Source organism: Colobus angolensis, unplaced genomic scaffold (genome assembly GCF_000951035.1).
Source record: "Colobus angolensis palliatus isolate OR3802 unplaced genomic scaffold, Cang.pa_1.0 Scaffold291, whole genome shotgun sequence".
In the NCBI taxonomy this organism is placed as follows: domain Eukaryota; kingdom Metazoa; phylum Chordata; class Mammalia; order Primates; family Cercopithecidae; genus Colobus; species Colobus angolensis.
The window spans coordinates 3,850,222-3,865,272 of record NW_012116166.1 but is presented as its reverse complement, the minus strand read 5'-3'; positions in this window follow the sequence as shown (position 1 = coordinate 3,865,272).

Here is a 15,051-nt window from a genome sequence, read left to right as displayed (position 1 = left end):
CCCTGTGTCCCCACAGGCAGATCTGCCCCTGTCCCCTGGAATCTGGGTTTTAGCGTTTCCTCCTGGTGGTGAGGACTTACACACATTCCCACTTTGCGAAATCACATTATTCTAATGAGAATGCAAATGAAAGGAAAGCTGTGGGAAATGGCTCTAGATGAGTTGCTTGTCAAAAATGTTTTCCTGGGGAGGGGGCGCCAGGAAGGGGCGGGTGAGCCGAGCTCCCTTGTTTGCCGAGTGAGCAGCGCTTTCTGGGGGACTCGCGTTGGGTGGCACCTGGCCAAGTCTGAAGGAAACACATCTTCATTGATGTGCCTATTGTTACTGGTTCTTATTCATGGTATTTAAACAACTCATGCAGGTTTTGACAGCTTTTCCCTTTTCGTATTTACATAAGTCCTTTTATTTTGGTAAGATTTCTGAAGACCAGTGGTCAGAGGAGGGAAAGAGGGGAAGCAAGGTGAATGCAGGCTTGGATGAGGCATCAGTGGAACCCCTCAAAGGCTCAGGCAGGGTATTGAAAACATGTATCATCGAGGCACAAGAAAGAGCCATGGCTCTAGGTCTATCTGCTAGGCTCCTAAAGCACTCTTTAGTGGAGTGGGGAAAAGAAGATACATAGAAAGCAGAACCAGAAGGGAATTCACCTGGGTAGCAGGGCACAGTGAGCTTTCATTGCATCTCAAGATGATACCTAGCCCTTTATGGCCTTGGGCTTTTATGTTCCTTGTAATGGGTTGGAAGTCCAGGGCTCTGTCCCCATCACTGAGCTCTAATTGTTATGACCACGTGAGATCTGGCTATGAATGTCCTTATCCTTACGGGGTTCACCTGGATCCCTGGTGCTCAGACAGGCAGCTGGTCTGGGAGATGGCTGCACCTTCCCACGCAGCCTGTCTGAGATGGCATCTTTTCAGGGTGAACCAGAGTAATGCAGGTCCCTCCGTGAATACAGGACCTGTCAGACATGTAGCAGCGTAAGTTCAAAAATAGAGTTCAGCGTGACCCAAAATAAAATCACAGCTTTTTGTTGCATGTGAGTCCCGTGAGGGTGGCAGAGGACACTCCCGGGGTGGGGGGTGCCTGGGTTTGGAAGCTTGGAGGCCACCCCGTCAGTTCATCTTGTCTCATGGGCAGGTAAGAAGCTCAGCGCTACTTGGACCTTTTCAACGGGGGGAGAATTTATGTATTTTCTTAATAAGATGTTAATTTTCCATAGCATGCCATTAGATTGCAACACATTTTTTAGGGAAAGATGTTATCTTTATGGAGTTGACTTATTTGCAAACTTAACATAAGCTTTCAAACCCACAGAAAATATGGCAGTGTGTTTATATTTAAAATAGATTTTAAAAAATCCAGTGAGTTACTGTGAATTTACTTACCGCCCAATAATACAAGGATAAAAATAATTTATGCTCCTATTTTAATTAAAAGCAAATCATTTTTGTCAAGTAACAGGAGCTCAGTCTAGTGGTTAGATCATAAAGTGGGAGTGGAGACTCTTAGCTTTCTTCTTGGCCTGGGCATGGCCTGGCTGCCTGATGGGGAAGGTTTTTAATCTCCTCCGAACAACTCTGCCCTCCTTGTTCACAGTGACCCCCACTGTAATCAAAGGCATCGTATAAGGCAAAGTCCCAAGCCTTGGTCTGAGAGGTTGGCAGCTGACATCAAGGATCGAGAGAAAACATGAAGGTGGAAGGGCTGGAGACAGAGCCATCATGGGGGTGGGGGATTTTCCATCGCACCAAAAAAATTGAGTGGCATGTCATGTTCAAAGGGTCTGCAGTTGATTCCCATGACTGCTGGAAGACATGGATCCAAACATGCTCAAGCCATGTCTTGTTCCCAGGACTGACCCATGTCGCAAATTCAAGAGAAGGAATGAAATTGTCAAAAGGGTGGGTGTACACAAAGAGGTAAAGAGATGCTGCAGCCCACGATTGCATTCGCTCCATATTTCCTCATCTATCATGTGTTTTTTGAGCACCTACTGCGTACCTGGTTTGAAGATAAGCCAGTTCTGTGTGGATGAGAACAGCTGGGGAAGATTGCATGGCCAAGGGAGAGTGTTACTGGTCTCTGAGCATTGCTGTGTCTCCAGGGCATTGCTGGACATCCTGTGGAAATAAATGATGTGCAAGATGTAATTTCTACCGTCCAGGGATGCCGGGATGCCAGGCATGTTGGAAACTCAAGGCAAGGTGGCAGTTCCTGGGGAGTCCCTAAATAACAGCACAAAGAAGCTAGTAGTTAAGTTTTGACCTTCACAAGGCAATTAATAAAGAGATAAGAGCAGACACCATCTACTGTCTGAGTGTATTACTTATGTGGGCATCGGGATGGAACCTTCCAGTGTGTATTGGTGCAACACGTTGAACTTGGAGTCTGAAAACTGGATTTGAACCCTGAATCATCTATGTACTTAGTCTATGAACTTGTTCAAAGTTCTTCATTAGTACAGTGCCTATAAAATTTATGAGAACATGCCTTACAAACTAGAAAAACAGTGCATGAATATAGTCACTTACCTTGTTCTTTGATTTGTCACTTGTACCTGCTTCTTCATAATCCCTACAAGGGAGAGACTTTGTATCTTCACTGGGACTAAATAAATAGGTAGGTGGATGGTTAGATTTATACTGGCTGCTTCCAGATTTATAGGAGGCAGCTTCCTCAGTAACAATAGTCTCTTAAAATATCACTTAAAGAGCAGAAAAATCATTTGGTTGGAAAATAAAAAAAACACACCTATCCATCTCTTTCTTTCCCATCATAATAAGCATGCATGTGCCATTGTGGTTTCCACCAACATGCAGTAGTGAAGCAGGAGGGGAAGGGAATAGAGTTTTCTAGTTTCCATGCAGGGCAGTTTTCTATCGGGATGTTCTTTCTTGTATAATGATTCACAAAGTTGTCCCATTTTCTTCCTTTCCCACCAAAGGCCACCGAACCTGATGAATCTGCCAGAAAGACTCCACTAAACCAGGCTCCAAAGAGGTCACAGACAGATTGGGGGTATGATCATTCCTGTATATGAGACCCCAGGGAACTTGAATCCCACTTCCAGGAAATAATTAGAAGTGACCAAGAATTTAACTTTGGTTCTGACAGTAAGAAGGGGTCAAAGGGCACAAGTTTTGAATTTAGACCAACCTGCATTAGAATTCTTACTCTATTATCTCACAGTAACTTGGTTAACTATTAACTTCTCTGGGCCTCAGTTTTCTTGTTGATAAAATAATAATAATAATAATATCTCTCTAATATTGTTACAGACATTCAGGGAGAAATGTATGTAAGTGCTTATTGTTATTATCCATACCCTAAAGTAATTTAGGCATGGGGGAAGTCAGTTCAATACGGGTTGGAGCAGTCAGGAAAAAAATGTCACAGCAAAGGAAAAGGGATTCCTGGACCATAAAATTTCCAATCCTAGTTTCAACCAAGCAGAGTATGAGCTTGGTGAATGGAAAAGTATATCAGGGCCTTGAGGCTGATGAACGGACAGAGACGATCCTATGATCTGCTGCTGCAGAAGCCAGGAAGGATGTTTAAGAAGTAGGATGTAGGAGAGCTGGCAGAGAAGTGACGAAGTCTGTCCTTCAAGACACCAGCCTGAAACACCTGGGTGGAGAGAAAAGCTAGGGTGAGAAGGAATTCAACAGCCAGATTGTGACTAGAAGGAGAGAGTAGAGTGTGGTAGGTCAGGCTGCAGAGCACATGAGTCCTGAATATTCACTCGTTGAATGAATGAAAGTTACTGTGCATCTACTCTGTGCCATGTATTATTCTGATTCTATGTCCTAGGACACAGCAAATTATCCCAGCTCCTCTGGAGCTCAGTTTCTAGTAGCAGGGAGATGAAATATAAACAAAATAAATAAGAAAATTATGTAACATGAGAGAAGGTTCTGGGTGCTGGGGGAAGGGTCTAAGGGGTGTCACAGAAAGGGGAGATGATCAATTTTAAATTTGGTGGCCAAGGAAAGCTTCTTATTGCAGGTGATGTTTCAGCAAAGGCTTGAAAAAGATGACACAAGGAGGCCAACCAAGAGGCGAACACAAGAGTGCAGGTGAGTCAAGGTGATGGCTTGGACCATGATGGCTGCTGTTGTGCTGTTTAAAACTCCCAAGAACCAAGAGGATTTGCTCATGGGCTGGATACAGAATGAAAGAGGAATAAAATTGTTGGGGAGGACTCCAGGGTTTTGGGCTAAGCAATGGGAAGGTTGGAACTGCAGTTGGCTGAAATGTAGGAAACTGTGCAAGAGTAGGTTGGAGAAGAGAGGAAGATTGGATGCCCAGCACTGGACATGTTAAATCTGTGAGATGCCCATTAGACAGCTAAGTAGCCATGCCAGGTAGCAGCTGGAGATGCAATTCTGAAGTTCAAGGGAGAGGCCGAGAGTTTTACATTTGTTAGGTTTATCAGTATACAGATGGCATTTAAAACTATGAAACTAGATGAAGTTGTCAAGAAAATGAATATCTAGACCATACATCTAAAAACTGAACTCTGGGCCCAGCATGGTGGCTCACATCTATAATCCTAGCACTTTGGGAGACCAAGGCAGAAAAATCACTTGAGCCCAGGAGTTCAACACCAGCATGGGCATCATGGCAAAATCCTGTCTGTCTCTACAAAAAAATACAAAAATTAACTGGGCGTGGTGGCACACGCCTGTAGTCCCAGCTACTCAGGAAGCTGGGAGGTGGGAGGACTACTTGAGCCCAGCAGTTCTAGGCTGCCATTGAGCCATGATGCTACCACTGCACTCCAGCCTGGGTGACAGAGTGAGACCTTCTCCCCACCACCAACACAAAACAAAAACTGAACTCTGAAGCACCCTCAACACGGTGGTTGAGAAAACAAGAAGGAAATTCAGCAAAAGCGACTAAAAGGTTGCAGCTAGTGTTGCAGGAGGATACCCAAGAGCATTGTGCTCTGAAAGCCAATTGAAAGGAGTTCTCCAGAGAAGAGAAAATAGTCAATTGCATCAAATGATGCAGGTATGTCCAACAACCAAGGCCTGAGAATTGACCGCTGGATATAGCAACATGGGGATTATTGACAAACTTGACTCTACGGAGATTGGCCTACATATAAATATTACCTTAGGAGCAAAACATCTGAGTCCTGGATTCACTGCATTTCTTCCTGGGTGATTTTCAGAAAGTTACTCAGTCTCTCCGAATCCTTTTTGTTTCCTTGTCCTCTGAATGTGAGATGATATTAATTACTGTTCATCCTAACTTAGGCTTTTGTGAGCTAAGTTCAGTCTACCTCTTAAGATAGCATCAGACTGACTAATCTTTTGCAGTATATCCTGTGGCAAGTTTAAGGTCCCCTCTAAGACATCTAGAGAGGGTGTATTGTGATGTTATCCTAAGTATGTCTAGCTCTAACTTTCTACTGCAAAGCTCAGTTTTGATGTGTAGCTCTTTCTTTATCATTGTGCTGGTGTTAGCCTAAATATAGAGCTCAGTCTCTTTCTTTAGTTGCTCTTCCTGTGCAAAAACTTACAAAATAAAACAATAAACACAGTAAAACAAAACAGAAAAGGAGAGATAGAAGGCATATACACCACAGCAATGCAAAATGCCTTAAGATTGTTATGAACTACTCTTGGTTTTAAGAAATATTCAGACACTCCAACTTGTAGCTTGACCATCTTCCCTGTTCTTTGCTATTACTTTTAGGAGCCAAACTCCTTGTGTTAGTCAGGTTAGGCTAGGATATGCCATCACAGCAAACTGCTGTAAAACCTCCAGGGTTAACTTAGCAAAAGTTTTCACATATACAATTCCACGAGCATCCTCTGGTGTAATACAGCAATCCAGGTGTTGCCTTCACAATGCGGTGACATAACAGTGATTGTGATGGGACAGCAGAATTCTAGAGGACCTTGCATCTGCAAGCAGATCTTGTGCCCAGAATGTGGCTATGTTGCTTCTGCCCCTAGCTCACTGGCTATGGCTAGTCATAAGGCCCCTTTAACTACCAGAAAGCTAGGGAATGTAGGGGACATATGGACTCTTTGGCAGGCATGACTGTTTCTGCCACATTCTTTCAAAATCCTCCCATTTTCACATGCAGAGCAAATAATCCACCACCACCACCACTCACCCAAATTTCATTTCCAAAGGACTTCCTCAGCCTTTAAGCACAACATCCTTCCGGCCTCTGTCTGGAATGGGGAGAGGATGAAGGATGCAGGGAGTGAGATGGTCTCTCAGATTAGTTATAACGACCAATCAGGCCAGTGGAGCACTTTAAAGAGTGTTCTTTGTTGACAGTGAAGCATTATAGTCACAGAAAACACATATATAGCCCTCACTCAGTGCCAGGCATCCTTCCTAGACTGTCATGAGTATTAGCATAATTAATCATCACAATAACCCTATTAGTTAGGCACCATCACCAGTCCCAAGTTGCAGATTAGCAAACTGAGGTGTAGAGAAGTGAATAACTTGCCCAAGATCACAGAGGCAGTAAGTGGCAGAGCTGGGGTTCAAGGGCAGGCAGTCTGGCTCCAGAATTCACATTCTTGGCCACCGTATTGCTTCTTTGCAAAGTTAAGCACTACAAGCATTTGTTTCTCACTGTCCCTGACAGAGATATAAACCACAGTTCTAAGGATGAAAGTGGTCCCCATTGTAACAGCAAGATATTGGGAAATGAGCCCTACAAATAAAAGCTTTGCTTTTCAGATTTTGCAGGGAATGAGGTGGCTGCAGAGAAAGGGGTTCTAGGAAGTGGGCTGTGTGATCAATATGATGAATATTTCTCAATATCTGGTTCTTCTCTACTTCTGGCTAAAGGAGAGTTGTATTTTCCCATTGTTGAAGTTAGGCTTGGCCATGTGGTTCATTCTGGCCAATAAAATGGTGTGTCCATTCTGGTGAAAGCATTGAATCACCTGCTTCTGAACGCTCTTTTCTTCAGTTACTAGCAAATTTCATAATGCTATGAAGATAACATTAAACCAATTGCTATGCTTCCACAAAGAGGACAGTTGTCCTAGCCAGTTCCCGGGGCCCGTTGTGATGTTACAGGAACAAGAAATAAAATTTCACTTTAAGTTACTGAGATTCTGATCTTTCATGTTGCTGAAGCAAAACTCAACCTCCCCTTGACTGATACAGGTGGTATTTGGAATGTGACTCAGAGTAGATTTTGAGGTGGGTTGGATAAGAGGAGAAAAGAGGATGTAGTGTGGCTGTCACTTGGTCTATTCTTTTCTGGGCATTGCATCTTTTTCTTGTTTTATCTTGGTAGTTGCGTTCAGTTTCTCCATGTTTGAGAGCTATACTCCACTCTGCAGCTAGTGGCTTCTCAGGGGAAGGCCATGTACAAGGAGCTGGAACTCCTGTTCTGTTCCTCCCATAACCCCTTGTGTTTTGCCTCTTGGGAAGGGCTAAAGACCATGTGTAAAAGCTCATGGCTTGGATTTCTGCCTTGGAGGCAATATTTTCCAGGTAGTTCATTGAAGCTGAAGTTGTCAGTAAAATTTATCCATTTCATTGTTTAGAGCTTGTCAGAAAAATAACACAGTGCAGTTCTTGGAGCCTCTCTCTTCTCCCATCCTTTACCCAACCTCTCAACAACTGTTTTGTTGGACACCAGGAATGGGGGGTTCCCAAACCTCGGTGATTAGCACTTTCTCAAGCAATCTAGCATGACTTCACGCAAAAGAGAAGGTGTAAGAACACATCAAATTGCCTTTATTTCCCTCTGCATTGTTTGGATCAGCTCCAGGGTCCGGTTTGCTGTGCTAGAGGAATTCAAAGTCAGAGGAATCACACGCAATTAGGCATTTTCAAAATTAAAATATTTTAGTGGTGAGAGAGAAAAACACCTTCTCTGATATTCTGATCATCTTCCCTGCTACACTAGCCAGGGCACACCCTTTCTCTGCCTTGACATTGCTTAATAACGTCCAGTTTATAATAAATGTAGTCCAAAACTCATATTCTAGAAGCCAAACAGTTTCTCCCTTCATTCCCCAAAGATAAAAGGCCTTCAGAAGGAAGGGTTGAATTGACACTGAGAATGATTTCTCAGGTTTCTGTTCCTGGAGTCGTTTCCTTACTCACAAAGCATTTGTTCTTTTAAGGGAACCAATATGTTTGTGTAACTGATGTGAAACAAGCTTGACTCCAAAAAGATTTAGCTTAATATCTGCCTATGCATTCCAGGGGCTGGCCATCTGTGGGATGTGCATTAAAGGCCCTGGCGGTGGCACGACTCGTCACGTATGATATCGGGCACGCAAATGTGACGTGATGCCCATGGACTCTTGAGGGTAATTCGATGTGCCAGCCAGCTCGATGGGCAGAGAAGCTATAAACATAGTTGTCACAAGTGAGAAAGAGCGCTAGGTCACGGGCAGATGGGAGAAGCAAGCAGCATTGGAACCTGTCTCCAAGCCCTAATGTAAGTGTTAATTAGTGTAGTTCAAAATTTACGGTGAGAACAGCCTCTGCACCAGACCCCTCCGCTGACATGCTTCTCATTAACCACTTCTTCCTCCTGCCCAGGCTTCTCCCCGCTCCCTTCCCTGTCGCGCCAAATCCCAAATGAAATTTTGTTAAGAGAGCAATGCTTTCGGGGGGCCTTTGCTAAAAAGAAAAGGCCAGCGGGGCACATGGCTGTCTGATGTTTATAGGAGTAAATACACATTTAATCTACATAATCATTAATCTTTCTTTATGTAAAAGTGATTAGTAAATAGGGTTTTTAAGCAACTGTTTAGTTTACACATTGGCATCATAGATTAACTTATTTCTAAAACACTTGATTTTATCACTCTGCCTAATGATTTGTCCCATGATTTATTGAGTAATATGATAAATCATGTGCAATTTATTGTTGATCCTATAAAGACTGCAACAATTCATTAAACAGTGATGAAACCCAGCAGTTGCATGGGGAAGCCTACCTTGTTGGCTTTTGCAGTCAGTGGGACCAATGTTCCTCCAGGAGTGGGGTAGTCCCCTCCCGTGTCCAGCATGGGGCAGTTAGGCTGTGCTTAAATTAAATAGTTTTAGAAAATAACGGTGCCGTCATAGTCTTATACTCTGGCCATATTTATTTTATATGGAAAAATAAAATCTAAAGCCTGATGGGTGTTAAATCCGTGGATTTATTTGTGATAATAAACGTGGTATTCTTTGTTACGAAGGCATTAAACTTAATGGCAATGTTTCAGAATGCCACGTGGCAGTTGTGTTTCTCTTTCCCTGGCTTTCTTTCAGGCCAAAGCACACACTGAAAAGCTCTTTGGGACATGTCTGGGTGCTCTGCAAGCTCAGAGGACATCTTGGTGCTGGAGAACCAGCTGGTGACGGGGTACAGGACAAGGGTTAACCTCTGACTTTGAGCCTCCTCCCAGGGATGCAGGAATCCCTTTTTATTTTGCTGAGACAGGGTCTCACTTTGTAGCTTAGGCTGAAGTTCAGTGGCTTGATCTCAGCTCACTGCAACCTCCACCTCCTGGGCTAAAGTGATCCTCCCACATCAGCCTCCCAAGTAGCTGGGACCACAGGTGCATGCCACTACACTCGCCTATTTTTTTTTTGTGTGTGTGTTTTTTGTAAAGATGGGGTTTCATCATGTTGGCCAGGCTGGTCTTGAATTTCTGAGCTCAAGTGATCTGCCTATCTTGGCTTCCCAAAGGACTGGGATTACAGGTGTGAGCCACTGTGCTCAGCCCTGGGACCACTTTCAAGAGAAGTTCATTGACTGGAAGGCAAGACCTAGATAGCTGGCCAGGCCTCTCACCTTGTGTGGAGAAACCAGGCATTGCCTCTCTCCTCCAGACCTGGCTTCTTGTCCCCCTGTCTCTCAATTCTGTGCTGTACTTTCCATTCTGTGTGGGTGTTTTTGCCTCCGCAGCTTTCAGGCCACCTTTTTGTTTGTTTGTTTGTTTGTTTTTGCAAGAGAACCTAGTCCATTTGGGGAGCCAGTTGTCCTTCATTCTCAATACAAGTGACCTCACCAGCTCACCTGGGGCTCCAGGGTACATTTGACTCCCTGGACGTCTAGTCAGGGCGGGACATCCGCTGACCACTCTGATTATGTGCTCTGAGCATTGGGCTCAAGTAAGGCCAACTATAGCTACATTTTGTGGAAATGATCTGGGGAAAAAGCACAACAGCAGAAGTAAGCCTGGAACTGCTGATGGCCATCCTGTCTCTGCAAGGACAAAGAGAAAGTGCCCCTGGGAGTGAAATCAGGACAAGTGAAAGCTGGGGAGACTCAACCTGTATTAATTAGTATATTACATGTTAATTACTATAGGATATCTTGTGAATCCCTGGATCCAGCCCTACCTGAAACAAGCTAACTCCTAGGACTTTGACCTTTTTTTTTTTTGCCTAAGTCAAATTGACATAGAGTTTTAATAAACTCATTAATATGCTAAAATGTTTTATTACTCTACTAGCTCTCCCATAAAGCCAGGTTCTCATATATCTCTCTCTATATATGTATATATAGATGGAGCCTCACTCTGTCACCCAGGCTGGAATCCAGTGATGCAATCTCAGCTCACTGCAGCCTCCACCTTCTAGGGTTGAAGAGATTCTCCTGCCTCAGCCTCCCAAGTAGCTGGGACTACAGGTGTGCACCACCATGCCTGGCTAATTGTTTGTATTTTAAGTAGAAATGGGCTTTCCCATGTTGGCCAGGCTGTTCTTGAACTCCTAACCTCAAGTGATCCGCCCATCTCAACCTCCCAAAATGCTGGGATTACAGGGGTGAGCCACCACACCCGGCCAAGGTTCATATATTTTTTATCAAGAAAGCTGCTTCTAGGGAGAAGAAATATTTCATTGCCCTTTGTTTTCTTTCTTCATCTACTGTGACGTATGCACACTGTGATTCTGAGCTGGGATTCAGCAGAGGTGCTATGGAGCTCTCACTGTAGCCCAAATAGTCCTACCTTGGCCTATTTTATGTACCGGGGCTGCATGTCAAATCTCACTCTAACGGTTAACTAAGCTATTACGAATGGAATAATGTGACACCTTATCTTGAATGCATGCTCCTAGAGGGAAGGCTCAGCACACTGTGTGTTGTGTATGGTATATGGTACATGGTGGACCAAGCAGGACACATTTTTACATGATAAGCCCCCAATAAACATGGGCTAATTCTTTGATTGTTTTGAGGAAAAGAAAGACAATCTGAATGTGAATGGCATATGTTTATTAGGCTGTGAAAAGACCAAGCAGGCCGTTGGTAGAGGCAATATTTCTATACAAGAGGAGTGTGGTAGATGAAAGATGGCTGCAAATTGTTTGCTACTCTTCCCATTCAATGGTAGAGTCTAATTTCCCTTCTCTGAATCTGGGATGGACTTACTGATTTGCTGGATCAATACATTGTGGCAGAAAGGATATTCTGGACAACAAAACCAAAAATAGGCAAATTGGATTACTTCAAATGAAAAAGTTTCTGCACAGCCAAGGAAACAATCAATAGAATGAAGAAACTACCTACAGAATTGGGCAATATATTTGCAAGCCATACAACTGATACAGGGTTAATGTCCAAAATATATAAGAAACCCAAACAACTCAATAGTATAAAACAAATAATCCGATTAAAAAAAAGGCAAAGAACCTGAATTGACATTTCTCAGAAGAAGATACACAAACAGCCAATAGGCATATGAAAAAATGCTAAAAAAATCCCTAGTTGTCAAAGAAATGCAAATTGAAACCACGAAGAGATATCGCCTCATACCTGTTAGGATGGCTATTATCAAAAAGACAAACAACAACCATGTTGGAGACGTAGAATAAAGGGAATCCTTGTACACTGTTGGTAGGAATGTAAATTGTACAGCCATTATGGAAAACAGTGTGAATGTTCCTCAAAAAAATAAAAACAGACCTACTAAACGATCTGGCAACCCCACTACTGAATGTATAGCCAAAGGAGATGAAATAAATATGCTGAAGAGATATCTGCAGTCCCATGTTCATTATAGGAATATTGACAACAACCAAGACAGGGGATCAACCTAAGTGTCCATCAATAAATGAATGGATTAAAAAAATGTGGAACATATATGCAGTGGAATATTACTCAACCTTAAAAAAGAAGGAAGTCCTGTCATCCTGCCATTTGTCACAACATGGATGAACCTGGAGGAGATTATGTGAAGTGAAACCAGCCAAGCACAGAAAGACAGATACTTCATGATCTCACTTCTATGTGGGATCCAGAAAAGCCAAGCTCAGAGGCAGAGAGTAGGTTGGTGCTTGCCAAGGGATTGTGCAGGGGAAGAACTGAGGTGATATTGGTTAAAGAGTATACAATTTCAATTAAATAAGATGAACACGTTCAAGTGATTTACTGGATATTGTTAATAATATACTGTATTTTTGAGAATTTCTGAGAGAGTAGATTTGAAGTGTTCTCAAGACAAAAAATAATGAATATGTGAGGTGATGCATATGTTAACTAGCTTGATTTAGCCATATCACCATATATGCATATTTTAAAACAATATGTTGTGTGCAATAACTATGTAAAAAATGTAGTTTGTCAATTTAAAAAATGAATAAACTTACAAAGGAAAGAATGTTCTGAGCCTTCCATTGCTAAGTCCTGGGAAATCTTGTGACTTTTGCCTGAACTTTTCATGATGCTTTTCTGGGAGGAAGCGGCATCCATGAATGAAGTTTTCAAGTTTTCATGGTCTGAGACTGCCATGATGTGAGGAAGTCCAACCTAGCCATGAAGGAAGAGGCCACAAGCAAAGAAGCCTGACCAGTTCCCAGTTCCTCCAGTCATTCCAGCCCAGACATGAGTCATATGAGTGAAGAAACCTGGGATGGCTCCAGCCCCAGCCACCATCTGACTGCAGTCACACAGGTGACCATGAATGAGAACTGTCTAGCACTTCATAGAAATGGGAAAGGTGATATAAGCTTGGGGTGGTTTGCTATATAGAAACAGATAACATGACCTGGGAGGCAGCTCCTTCATGACACATAACACAGGTGATTCTTTTGCATATTAGGGACTTTGAACCCCCTGATCTTTAATGTTCCTTTAGCCTTTACAATGCAATGGCCCCCACATCCTTAGAGTTGGTAATTTCTCTTCTCTTCTGGCTCAAGTAGTGGTTGGGGATGCCTGATGCAATAGAAAGACCGTGGGCTGCATATGAGGACATCTGTGTTCTGCCCTTGCTCTGCTGCTTGGGAACTGGGCGTCCTTCAAAAGGCATGTTTCCTCTCCTCCTGTAGGTCTCAGCTCAGAAAGCAGCCTCCCGGACCTCCCATTTAATCTCCCCATCCTCTTCTAGCCACCTGCTATCACATCACTCTATTCAGTTTTCGTTGTAGCACCTGGTATCATCTTGTGTGTTTTTCTTCAATTTCCCATAGAATGTGAACACCATGACAGAAGGGCCATAGCCTGCACGTCTAGAACAGGAGTCTGGCGCAGAGTTCCATGAATACTGTTGGACACTGGTAAATATTGTTAGAATGAATGGGTAGGCTTCTGTTCCTCCCCCATGGTCACCGTAGAGTAACTGTCAAGGTAAATGACATCTATAGTGCTCTCTGGCTTGAATAGTCCAAGATCTTATGATACGAGGATGAAAGAGCTCAGGACCATCGAGGAACAGGGATATGATGTGGCATGCAAGGAATCAGAAGTCAAGGGTAGGATAGAGATTCACCTGCAAGCATCTTCTCCTTTTGAAGATGGCAAGAAGACCTCAGGGGCTCCCCTAAAGTGTTCAGCTGGGCAAACTACAGTTTTAGGGGCTGGGTCTCTGGCCAGTTCTGGGTTCCTCCACTTCTGAGGAGCCGGTTAAGTTTTGGAATGTGTTCATGCCACATTCCTGCTAATACCTCAGAAAATACTATTTGCCAATAATGTCACCCTGTAATTACATCTGCTGAACTCACTCTGCCTGTGTGTATGCTCTTTTTTCATTATGTAGCTTCAACCTTTATAATGTTACCAATTGACACCATAATTAGTAGAGTTTACTGCAGCACTGATTATGAGGGGCCTCCTTGTCAATCAGCCTCTGTTTGTTTCTGTTTGAGGAGCCATTATTCCTTTACCTTTAAACCTTGGCTAATTTGCAGGGCACATGGGTGCAGGGCTGTGTGTGTGTATGAGAAAGGGGTGCTCCCGGGGCCTCCTTGTACTTGACAGCCCTGCTCTGAAGTGGTCACTTTGCTTCCAGCCTTATTACATAATGCCCTTGGCCGGAGCTCTCCAGGCAAGAAGGAGCAGTCCTGAGCATGTGTGAGGGGTCAGAGTGCAGGGTGCCACCCCCACCTCTCCCCAGGGAGCCGCCAGGTCTTTGGCAAGGTGCCCAGCCCCTCTGTGGTTCTGTTCCTCCACCCAGCTCTCCTTCCTGCCCTACCTGCCTCCAGGGGCTTCAAAGAGCTAACAGATGTGGAAGAGCTTTTGAAATAAGCGTGCCATATAAATTCAAGGTGTTTGGGAATGGTTTTCTCATAAACCTGCCAACACTATCTCTTTGGAAAAGACAGAAGTCACAAATCCACTCTTGTTTTAATTTACTCAGGTATTTCCCCAGCAGATGGCTAAAGAGCTGCTTGTCATGTGTCCTCGGTGCCTTCTGGGGAAACCTCAAGGACCATGGCCTCCCTTGAGGAATGGGACTGGATTCCAGTGATCCCTGCAAAGCTCTTGTTGAAAGCAGGGCAAGTGTCCCTTCCTTTTCTGGGAGATTCTACTAGTGCTCGGCGTGTGGGGAAGGTGGCTTCCATTCTTTCTCTGGCCACATTGCTTAATCCCTCTTATGGGGTGGGGAGGGACTCCCCTGAAGCCTGGATACCTCTCCTCTCCTGCAGCCTCTTGAAGGCACACCAGGCATGGCCCAGCCTGCCTCCCGAAGCAGGATGGACCCACCTCTGGAGTTCCTAGATCTGTGCTCCATGGAGTATCAGACAGCACACCATGCTCTGCCCTTGGCTGTATAGATAACTGCCCTGGACACCCAGATTCCTGACATGAGGGCCCGCACTCTAGGCATGGAG